At 43.4% G+C, this 10,252-nt stretch overlaps 1 protein-coding gene across 1 annotated transcript in view; it reads left to right on the top strand.

Annotated features, from left to right (window-relative positions):
- Positions 1–3,018: 3,018 nt before the first annotated feature.
- SOX5 (SRY-box transcription factor 5) overlaps positions 3,019–10,252 on the top strand; it is a 332,325-nt gene continuing 325,091 nt past the window's right edge. Inside the window, exon 1 of the mRNA XM_042834992.1 lies at positions 3,019–3,144. The gene's annotated coding sequence lies outside the window, so the exon portion shown is untranslated. The remainder of the gene's footprint in view (positions 3,145–10,252) is intronic.

Genomic DNA, 10,252 nt, shown 5'->3' on the forward strand with positions numbered 1-10,252 from the left:
TCGTTTGGGCTTCTCTGTAAGTAACTTCCAGTGTATTTAGAATGGATATGTTTTTTTGTGCAGTTTTATTACACATGGACAGATGTTCTCCTGCACTATTTGTACAGTACATTTTCATATTGATATCACTGTATCTAATTTTGTATGTTTAACTACTTTATGAAGTTGAACGCTTTTTGAGAAGCAGTTCAGATGTAAAACGTAATTAGCAATGTTCTCATGTCTCTAGCCTAAGTGGCATTTTGGTAAGGTAAATAGAAGTATTTGTGGTTGGTTGGGTTGGGTTGAGCGTCTTGGAGGGAGACAAATGGCTTTGACACTTCCAATTTTCTCTGCATTTCCCATCCAGTTTGATTTTTTGACACAGCTGCTTGCTTAAGGTCTGGAGAACTGTCCATTGAAAACCGGAGTCCTAATTGTTCCTTGGAGTTTGGATATTTAGAATATTTAGAACATTGAGACATTTTTTTCATATAGACCCTTAGAATGCTCTACAGAAGTAGGAAATATTGTATTGCGATCAGGGTTTCCAGGTGTTAGCAAGATAAAAAAATGTTGCTTCTTATCTGTGATTTGAAAAGAGATGAAGGGTCAGTGAGTTAGAGATATATGAAATCTATTGCACATTTAGTAGGAGCTGCAGGGGAGGAGTGTTTCTCACTGGTGGGTTGTTTGAGTGGAAGAGGAGAGAAAGAGGCAGCTTCTAAGTGAAGGGGAAAGACTGGAAAAAAATGTCAAGTAAAATCAGATAAATCTTTAAATCTTAAAGAAACAGCCACACAGCTTTGAGATGGCTACTGAAAAGAAGAGAGCACACCAGATTGTCTGAGGGCAGATGTAAACATTTTCATGTTGCTGATGCTGTGGGACTTAAAAAAATCATGTCCTTTTGTACCTCTCAGGTTAGCTGAGGGAAGAGAAAGGGCCTCTTAAAGCATCTGTGATTTTGGAGTATTGTACAGAAATGTAAGTCAGTCTGCTGGGCTCTAAGCATAGCTCAGCTAGGGCTCACCTTGTCTTCCCAAATGCCTCAGGGAACTAGAAATGTACTGGAGTTGGTCAGAGGAGTTGTGTTAGGAACTGGAAGTCTATTGGAAGTGGTCTGGGGAAGATTTCAGGCTGCACCTGCCCCCACCCAAGAGTTATTCATTCGGACACTTTTCTTCTCAGTAGCAAGTGTTTGATTTCAGAATCCACCTATGCCAAACTTGGTGGTAGTGGCTAGTTGGTCTTCAACCAGAGAAATCAGTACTCCTCCTCATCTTTCTCAGCATATTAATATCTGACTTCCATGTGATGTAAATTGAAGGAGCTGCTGGCTCACTGCTGGTGCTCAGGCTGGGGTGGAGAAGATGGCTGTTGCTGCCTGACCTGCCATCTTCTGTGGAAGGCAGAAGAAAGCTGTCTTAAGTACCTTTTCTATATCCCAGTGGCAGTGGATATATTTGGTCACCACAGTGAGCTGTGCTGATCTTAATTGGCACACCAGCATTTGTATCACCTTTATTCACAATTCATTCACAGCAGTCCAAGGCAGGTAAGGAGTATGATTTGAGTCAGTGAGAGGTGCATGTCTTATATAGAGAAGAGTGATGTACATCTCACAGGTCTGAGAGTTGGATCTGTGAAATTAGACCCTAATATTCAAAAGTTTTTACTAACTGTTGGAGAAAAATTTGTTACAGTTTTCTTTTTCTGTATTTAGAGTGCATTGAGAATGAGTGCATGACCTGTCTTTCCTCCAATACACTGAAAGCTTCAAAGTTGCTGTTTTGCACACTAAATGTTGAAGGTCTTCTATATCAATAGTCTCAAGTTGCACAAGGGAAGGTTTAGGTTAGATGTTAGGATGAATATCTTCACAGAAGGGGTGGTCAAGCATTGAAATGGGCTGCCTAAAGAAGTGATGGGGTTCCCATCCCTGCTGGTATTGAAGAGATGTGTGGATGTGTCACTGAGGAACACGTTTTAGTGATGGATGCAGCAGTTTGGGTTGGTGGTTGTACTTGGTAACCTTGAAAGTCTTTTCCAACCTAGACAGTTCTGTGATTCTGTGTTTAACTGACTCAAGAATATGAAGCTCTCTGTAAAACAGCATGGCAAGTCCCTTTAGACTTTGTGGAAGTCCAGATTTGTTTGCCGTAAAGCAGTAATGTGAATGAATATGAGTATTGGACAGTCCATTTTCCAGAAGGTGCTGAAGAGTGCTTCCTAGTGAAGATTTTTACAGTGAAATTAAGCACCATGAAGTCTTTGACTATACTCAAGCTGCTGTCACTTACATATGGGCAATGAGTTATTGTTTTGCATCAGAAAGTAATAACAGCTTCTGCTTCAGAATTTATTATACAGGAGGAATTCTTTGAGAGCATAATGTCTCTTTTGGAGACAAAGAGATGAAGCACTGCTCAGTTGAACTTGTATTCTTGTAACAGAAATAGTGGAAAGATTACCTTCTCAATTCTTGAATGCAAGCACAGATTTTCCTCTTTTACAGGCTAGTTATTTTGCTAAAGTTTTGGACTTGCACAGTTCAAACTTACTTTTGCACAATAGAGTGCGAGTGTCTGCAATAGCTGCTAATGCTATCATTTGTTGCTGAGCCTCTAATACTAAGAGATTTCAAAAATCATGCTTGTATTTTAGAGCTGGTGGAATGGTTGAGGAATTTACATCTAGCAGAATATGCATTCCATGTAGTTTGGATTTAATGACTTAATATTACACAGGCAAAAGTGTTTGTGAGGACGTGAGTTTTCCATGACAGTCCACATTCCACGACAGCAGGCATTTCATCTTAATTTTTGGTGGCATGCTAAGAAATCAATATGTAAAGCAAAAGTGAGCAGATACTGAAAAGAAAAGCATCAGAGAAGCTGAATAGTCATTTAGTGGGTTGGCATTTAAAACTGGCATATGTTCCTGAGTGTGAAAGGGCTTTAGAACTGGGGCAATTCACAAATCACTTCTTCCCTTTCAACAGCTAATTCAGAGGCAGAAGTCGTGTGAGCAGCCCCCTGGAAAGAGGAGCAAAGGCAATTTGTGACAGAATTGAGTGGAGATGATCCCAAGCTGAAAGCCAAAACAGAATCTTCATTTAAGTTCATCAAGTGATCTGGAATTTTATTCCAGCACCTAATACAGGTAAGAAACTTCCACAGAGTGTGGGCTTGCATTTCCCAAGGCATTGGAATGTGTGAATTCATCAAGAGTTTCATGTTTTGAAACTGGGAATGTGGTGCCAGTTACCAATACCAGTCTTTTTTGTAGTTTTGATAGACCTTTAGGTATCTCTGTCAGCCAAATCAGGTCACAGAGCCGTGGTGCGTTTGTCAGCAATCCTGCAATAGTAAATATGGAATAAATATCTGTGACCAGAATTTAAGATTTTGAATTGACTCGCGTTGAATCTGAAACATGTCCAAGGACATGTCCAAGAGAAAAACGGTGTCTGAAATGTCATTTCCATGTAAGAGAAATTCCATTCCAGGAGAAAAATGAGCTGAACAAGAGGTCTACATGGAGATGGTAACTATTGTTGGTTCTTTTCCTGGAGAAAATAAATTTGGTCCTGAACTGTGTTGCTGTTATGCAAATATATATATATATATATATATATATATATATATATATAAATAAAAAAGCCAACAAAAACAAAACAAAGCCTTGAAATATCGTGAGAGATTTGACCAAGTGAGAGACTGCTCACACCATCCGGGCTGGGTCAGCTGCAGACAGCTGTGTGGCAAAATGATTTTTCTGGGCTGATGAGAAGAAGCCTTCAGGAAGGAAATGAGGGCTGCGATTAACTCCATGTTTAAGGTTCTTACACTGAAGCTTCTTCCTTGCTCTTTTTCAGTCTCTTGAAGCTTTTGTATTTGCTCTTGGGTATGAGCTGCCGGATTCCTAGGCAGATCTGGGCTTTCCTTGTTCCTTTACAGAGTTAAGAACTGTGGAGTCCATGTAAAAAGCCCTGCCATGCTGGTTACTTGAGAAGTCATGTTCAGTGGGAGTGAGGGATAAACTCAGTACATACTCACTGGAGGGACAGTATATTTTGGATCATTAAAACTGACGGCTCCTTTTCTCCAATCATATTTTGTCAGGAGTGAACAACACAGTGTGTGCTTGTATTCTCTGCAGCTCAGTTTCAGAGGTAGGTCTTCAGGGCAGCAATATTCTTCCTCAGTTGACATACCCTCAGGAACTTTGTATTGAGGTGTGGGCTGTGCAGTGAATGTGTACAGAATGTGTCCTGTTCTGCCCCTGCCTTTCTCAAGTGCTGCTTCTTGTAAGTGCATGATGCTTAAACATAGCACTACATGGATTCTGCTGTCGGAGAAGACCCACCCTGGAAATGGGGAGCTGCTTCTGCAGCTGCATGGGCAGCAGGAGCCAGGGTGCTTCCTTGGTGCAGCAGTCAACAAAACAGCTTTTTTGGCAGATAGCATCCTCATTCTTTAATCATTAGCCCTAATGAAGGCGTTTTGTTATATTAAAAGAAAAAAAAGAAAGAAAAAAAAAAGAAGGAAAAAAGAGACTGAGAAAGAAAAGAAAAAAAGATGCAGCCAAAAATGAGAAAAGATCAGGAATACTTGGGATTATCTCTGTGCCGTCTCTCAGGTCCAGTGACAACACGACTACAATGGGTAGCTTTCAGGACTGCATATGGTCTTCCTTCCGAGGGAGTTGATTAAGCGACTCCGGATGAAATTGAAATCCTGTGATTTGACCTTTGTCTGGCCTGGGAGGGCTGCAATTCGCATAACAATTTCCTTTTGTTCTTTGTTTGGAGTTATTAATCCAACATGAGCCTCGAATTAATCAGGGGTAGTGCGTTGTTACATTTCTAATTCACAGCTCCACTGCTTGTGTCTTTTTTAATTAAGGCCGAATGATAGCAGGCCTTAGCCCCTGATTGCAACACTTACTAACCACACATTGAGGGATGAAGAGGCTAAATAGGCAGAATGAGATTACTTCAAGGTTTCACTTAATTGTTTTCTTCCTTTAAGTAAAGAGCACTGAATGAACATTGTTAATGCCAAGCTGGGAGTATTTCTTTTATATGTGTGTTATGTGTGTATGTCTGTGTGTACTGGAGTGGGGGAGGCTGTAACGGGTGCAGCGAGGACTCAGAGCTCTAATGGCATAAAGGGTTTGTAAAATTGAAGCCTTTGGTTATTGATTTATACCATTCCTCCCATCCATCTCCCCTGAGGGGGGGGGAGAGTTCGGGGGCAGTGTGTGGAGCCGTAAGGGAAGAAGGGAAAGAGTGAAATCATTAAACTTGAGTTTCCTGCATGGATTTGCTCGTATCATGTTTGAACCCCTTTGTTTACATAGCTTTTCTTGCTGTTTCTGAGTGCTTCAAAGGTAGAAAATGCAAGAAAATTCAAGTCAATCAGAGATGCTAAAGAAATGTCTTAAAAGATGCAAAGCTCTCCAAAGGCAGGAAACAGTAATAATGCTAATAACATAAAAAGCCAGTTGTGTCACACACCAGAGTTTGTTCACACTGCAGGATGTTTGAGTCATGTTTCAAAAGCTGTTTGCAGAATTTCATTGTTGGAGCAGTTCAGGGCCACAAAGGCTCAGGTGCTATAGCAGAGAAATGGTGTAGTTGATCTCAGTTAGATTCATTTATCTTAGCCTGTGCCAGCCACTCAGAATGCTGGAAAAGAAAGTGCAGTGGGTGCTCAGTCTCAGCATGTTTATTTGCACAAATAGTTCCATTTGAAAAAAAAAAAAGGTGGTGAGGGAAAAGGGGGTAGAAAGGAGTAATGGATTTACATTTCAGGATCAGGTCCAGTGCTTTGGTTTCCTATAGTGCATTACATTGGATATGACTGTTAAGGAGAAAGGTTAATGTTTAAGGTCCAGATCTCCAATTGGTGAACGCACCATATTCAGTTTGCATTCTTGTGCCTGCAGGATCAGATAGAGCACAGTGATTGTGGGAAACTAACTATTTCTGAGTTGCTTCATCCATCCAGAGAGCTGGATGGTTGGGGGAAGTGCTTGTGTGGAAGAGTTAATGTTTCTGTGTAGTATGGTAAGCCAGTGGTAATCATAGCAGGCTGCCCAAATACAGAGCTGCTGTTCTGACTCTGGCATGGGATGCACAGAGCAGCAGCGCAACTCTTGCCTGTCTGAATTCTCAGTGTGCTGTGCCTGTTCCGTGCAGGATTCTCTAAGAGTGCAATGAAGAAGCCTCTAGATAAATTAGGCAAAAGTAGAGTGCAACCTCCAAAGGAGAAAAACGCTCTAGGTAAGAGCTTCTTTCTGTGTTTGGAAATGTAAGTTGTGAATCAAGTTTACTTCTTTAGATGAGCCTGAAATGAGCAGGCTATCTATTCAAACTTCCATAGAAATATATCAACTATTTGGAAACAAAACCAAACATACAAATCTATATTGGCATGCACTTGGTACAGAGAAGCATGAAGAGCTCTGCTTTCCATCCTCAGTCATGTCAGCACAGGATTCACACTGAATTAGGTTCACGGGTTTTCCAGCCGTTTTCTTGACTTTCCTGATCTTTTCTTACGTATTGCCTGAACCTGTTTCAGCTACTTCTGTTAGGTTGCCAGCTCCTGTGTACAGGGGGAAGTCAATGGGAGAAGAGCATGCTGAGCACTTGCTAGAGTATGGCTTCCTTGCTGGCAATTCGAGTACCTTCCACATAGTTGTTTTTCAGAACCAGTTTTGATGTTTTCATGCTGAATAACATTCTGCAAGCACTGCTGTTGAATCTGACTTTGCACAGAGAGAATAGAATTAAGTATGAGTAAGCACATCAGAGTCTGACCAACAGTCATTTATTATTTTCTTTTCCTTTCTATGTGAAGATGTTTATCCACCTTGTTCTCTTTTTTTCTTAGAAATCTCTCCAGACCAGAGTATGTCTGTTTAGCAGATGCAATTCCAGAATTGATGCCTACTTTGTCTGTTGATTTTGTCTTATATCTGCATGCTTCTTTTTTTAACTGTTATGTGAAGATTCACTGTAGTTGATTTAAAGCTGTCACATTACACTTTGAAAGGGTTTCAGGATGAAAGGGTTCACACGTATTTCGTGTGAGTATTTCATATAAGATCTTAAAATCCAGTCCCCAATCTAAATATACCCATCTAATGACAGTGGTAATTAGAATGGGTATATTTGTAAGTGCTTCTAAAATCTCCTTTTCCTTGTTCTTATAGAGGAAAGTGTTCATCATTAATCTATTCTAAGCCTCTCCTAAGCAAAACCAAACCATTCAAGTGCAATCCCTCCTAGTGCTTCTGAGTGGACGGCTTCTTGCAGGGCTGCAGTGGGTCCAGGTCATTGCCTGCCCTCCTCTTATGGGACCACCAGGCCCTCACAGGCGAATGGCCAGGAGTGAAGGGGCTGCTGCCCTGGGCAGAGGGGCCTGATGCTGCCGCCTGCGCCGTCTCCTCGTGGGGCTCCTCATGTTCCGTGAGCGTGTATACAACAGGGCTGTGACTGGGATCCCCGTGGAGGACAGCCTCTGGTGTGCTGGGCTGCTCCTTGCTGTTGGCAGTTTTGGTGCTGTCATTGGGTGCAGGCCTTGATGTTACGGTCCCTGCTGGAAGGCTGCGGGGCCAGGGGCGGCCATGGCGCTGTCCTCCTGCCCCCTGGCCGCAGGGCCCTCCTCCTGCCCTCCGGAGACGTGGAAGCCCTGGAGGCCCCTCTGCCTGTGGGCCTCCTCGCCCCACCGGCTCACGAGGGCGTCCACAAGGCCCCGGATGAGCGTCTCCGCTCGGTCCCCCAGGGCAGGCCGCAGCAGCTGGATCAGGGCCTCGCTGTCCAGCCCGATGTGACACAGGGCGTTCAGGATGAGGCTCTCTGCCGCCATTGCCTCCCACCACTGTGCCCCAAAGACGGCTCGCAGCTCCTGGCGCAGCCATGGCAGCACAGGGTCGAGCATCTCCCGGTGCTGCCTGAACAGGGCTGCCCAGACCTCCAGCAGGAGACCGCCCACCATAGGCCTCTCCTCTGCCTCCACAGCCTCCTGCTCCTCTGGCAGCAGCAGAAAGGCTGGAGGGGATGGCGCATCGTGCTGGGGGCTGTAGATGTGGTTGATGCCTGCCTGGAAGCAGGCAGGAACTGGTGGTGCTGGGGGACAGATGACAAAGTCCAGGTCGTCGTCGTCGTCCAGCTCAGCAAGCTTAACGACTGCCATGACTCTCCTGCAGAGCGGGCAGGTCTCTTTCTGCTTGGCCCATCGCAGGATGCAGCCGAGGCAGAACTCGTGACGGCACGGTACTGCGTAGGCAATGTCCTTTCGCACGTCACGGCAGATGGGACATGTCCATGCCTCCTCTGCTGCCATGGTCTTCATGCCATGGCCTGATGGGGAGTGAAGATGAGTCGCTCTCCCTCACCAGCGCCTCAGTGTTAAAAATTGAGCACTGTAAGAGGGAGAGAGCAGAGGGGCTGCTGCACTGGGCAGAGGGCCTTGCTGCTGCCACGTGCTAAATTTTTCACTAACACATCATGCAGAAACAGTTTTCCTCATTGTCCAAGTTTTTGTCTTCTTCCTTTGGGAATGCTTGGTCAATCCTTCCCTCATTTCCTGTTGTGTAAGTATCACCTTTGTCTTTTTTTTTTTTAAATCTCTTCCAGCGTCAGTTTGGAAATATCTTTCTTCCCAGAATGGGCATTTTTCACTTGTAATCACATTTCACTCTTGTCATATCTCTCAAGTCCTCAAACCTCAGAGCAATGACTGGGAAACAAAGTCTCTGTCACTGTAAGAGATCAGGTTTGAGACCAGCTGAGAAACTTGAACATACACACATACAAGGGACCCGATAAAATGCATGTTGAGAAAATTGGCAGATTTTGTTGCTAAATCATTCTCCATCACATTTGAAAAGTCGTGGCAGTCAGGTGAAATTCCCAGTGACTAGCAAAACAGGAGTATCACTCTTATTTTTAAAAAAGGTGATCCTGGGAACTACTTAGTTCCTTGTAAGACCGTAGAAGAGATCCTTTGGTAGTTATATTGAAACATGCAGTGATTAGTGGCAGACATTGTAGCTTCAGCAAGAACAAATTTTTCCTCACCAATCTAGTGGCCTTCTGTGGTGGAGTGACAGCATCAGTGGACAAGGTGAGATAACTGATAACCATATACTTTGTCTTTTGTAAACTCTTCTACATTGTCCCCCACAATACTTTCTTCCCTCTGAATTATGGAGATTTATGGTTTTGATTGATGGACTATTAAATGGGTAAGGAATTGGCTGGATAGTTACATCCAAAAATCTACAGTCAGCAGCTCATATCTAAATGGAAACCGTTGACAAATAGTGTTCTTAATGCTTGTACCATGTCTTTTTAATAACTTCGTTAAAGACGTATATAGTGGGATTGGGTCCCCCTCAGAAAGTTTGCAAATGGTACCAGGCTGAATGGTGTAACCGATACTCAAGAGTGAAGGAGTACCAGCTAACTTGTGGGACATTGGCAAGTTTGAGCAGTTGACCCATGTGAATATCAATGAAGTTCAGCAAGGTCCTGCACATGGCTCAGTGTGATGCCCAATTTCAGTTGAGACTGGTTGGTGAACTGATTGAGACCAGCCCTGAAGCTAAGTGCTTGGATATGGTGGTGGGTGAAGAACTGGACAGGAGTCAGCAGCATATACTTTGCTGCCCAGACCACCAAACGTATCCTGATCTGCATAAAAAGAAGCATGGCCAGCAGATCACAAGAAGCTGCCTTATTGTGCCCTTTCAATGCCTAAAGGTGGTTCATAAGAAAAAAGGAGAGAGACTTTTTAGCAGAGCTTGCAGTGACAGGACAAGGGGCATGTTTTTCAGCTCAAAGCAGGTAGATTTAGGTTGGCTGTAAGAAATCAACTGTTTGTGTTGGGAGTGGTGAGAATAGTTTGCCCAGAGGAGCTGTAGATGCCTCATCACAGTAAGTGTTCAAGTTTGGCTGAGGCTTTCCACACCTGATCTAGTGAAAAATAATGCTGCCCATGACAGAGGGGTTGGAATGATAATTTTTAAAGGTTCCTTCCGACCAAACTATTCTGTGATTTATTCTATGATAGCAGCATTAAAACACTTCCTTGTATGGTTAACTGCATATGTGAACTGTTTTGCAGGACCTTCCTGTACAGCTAAAACAAACAGCCTGTCAGTAGTTTTCAGTAGTTGGTTTGCTTTCTCTATTGTATTGCATTTTAATTGACCTGTGAGGGAGGTCCTCTCCTCTCCTCTCCTCTCCTCTCCT

Source organism: Centrocercus urophasianus, unplaced genomic scaffold (genome assembly GCF_019232065.1).
Source record: "Centrocercus urophasianus isolate 14NV4802_14NV808 unplaced genomic scaffold, USGS_Curo_1.0 seq_5, whole genome shotgun sequence".
In the NCBI taxonomy this organism is placed as follows: Eukaryota; Metazoa; Chordata; class Aves; order Galliformes; family Phasianidae; genus Centrocercus; species Centrocercus urophasianus.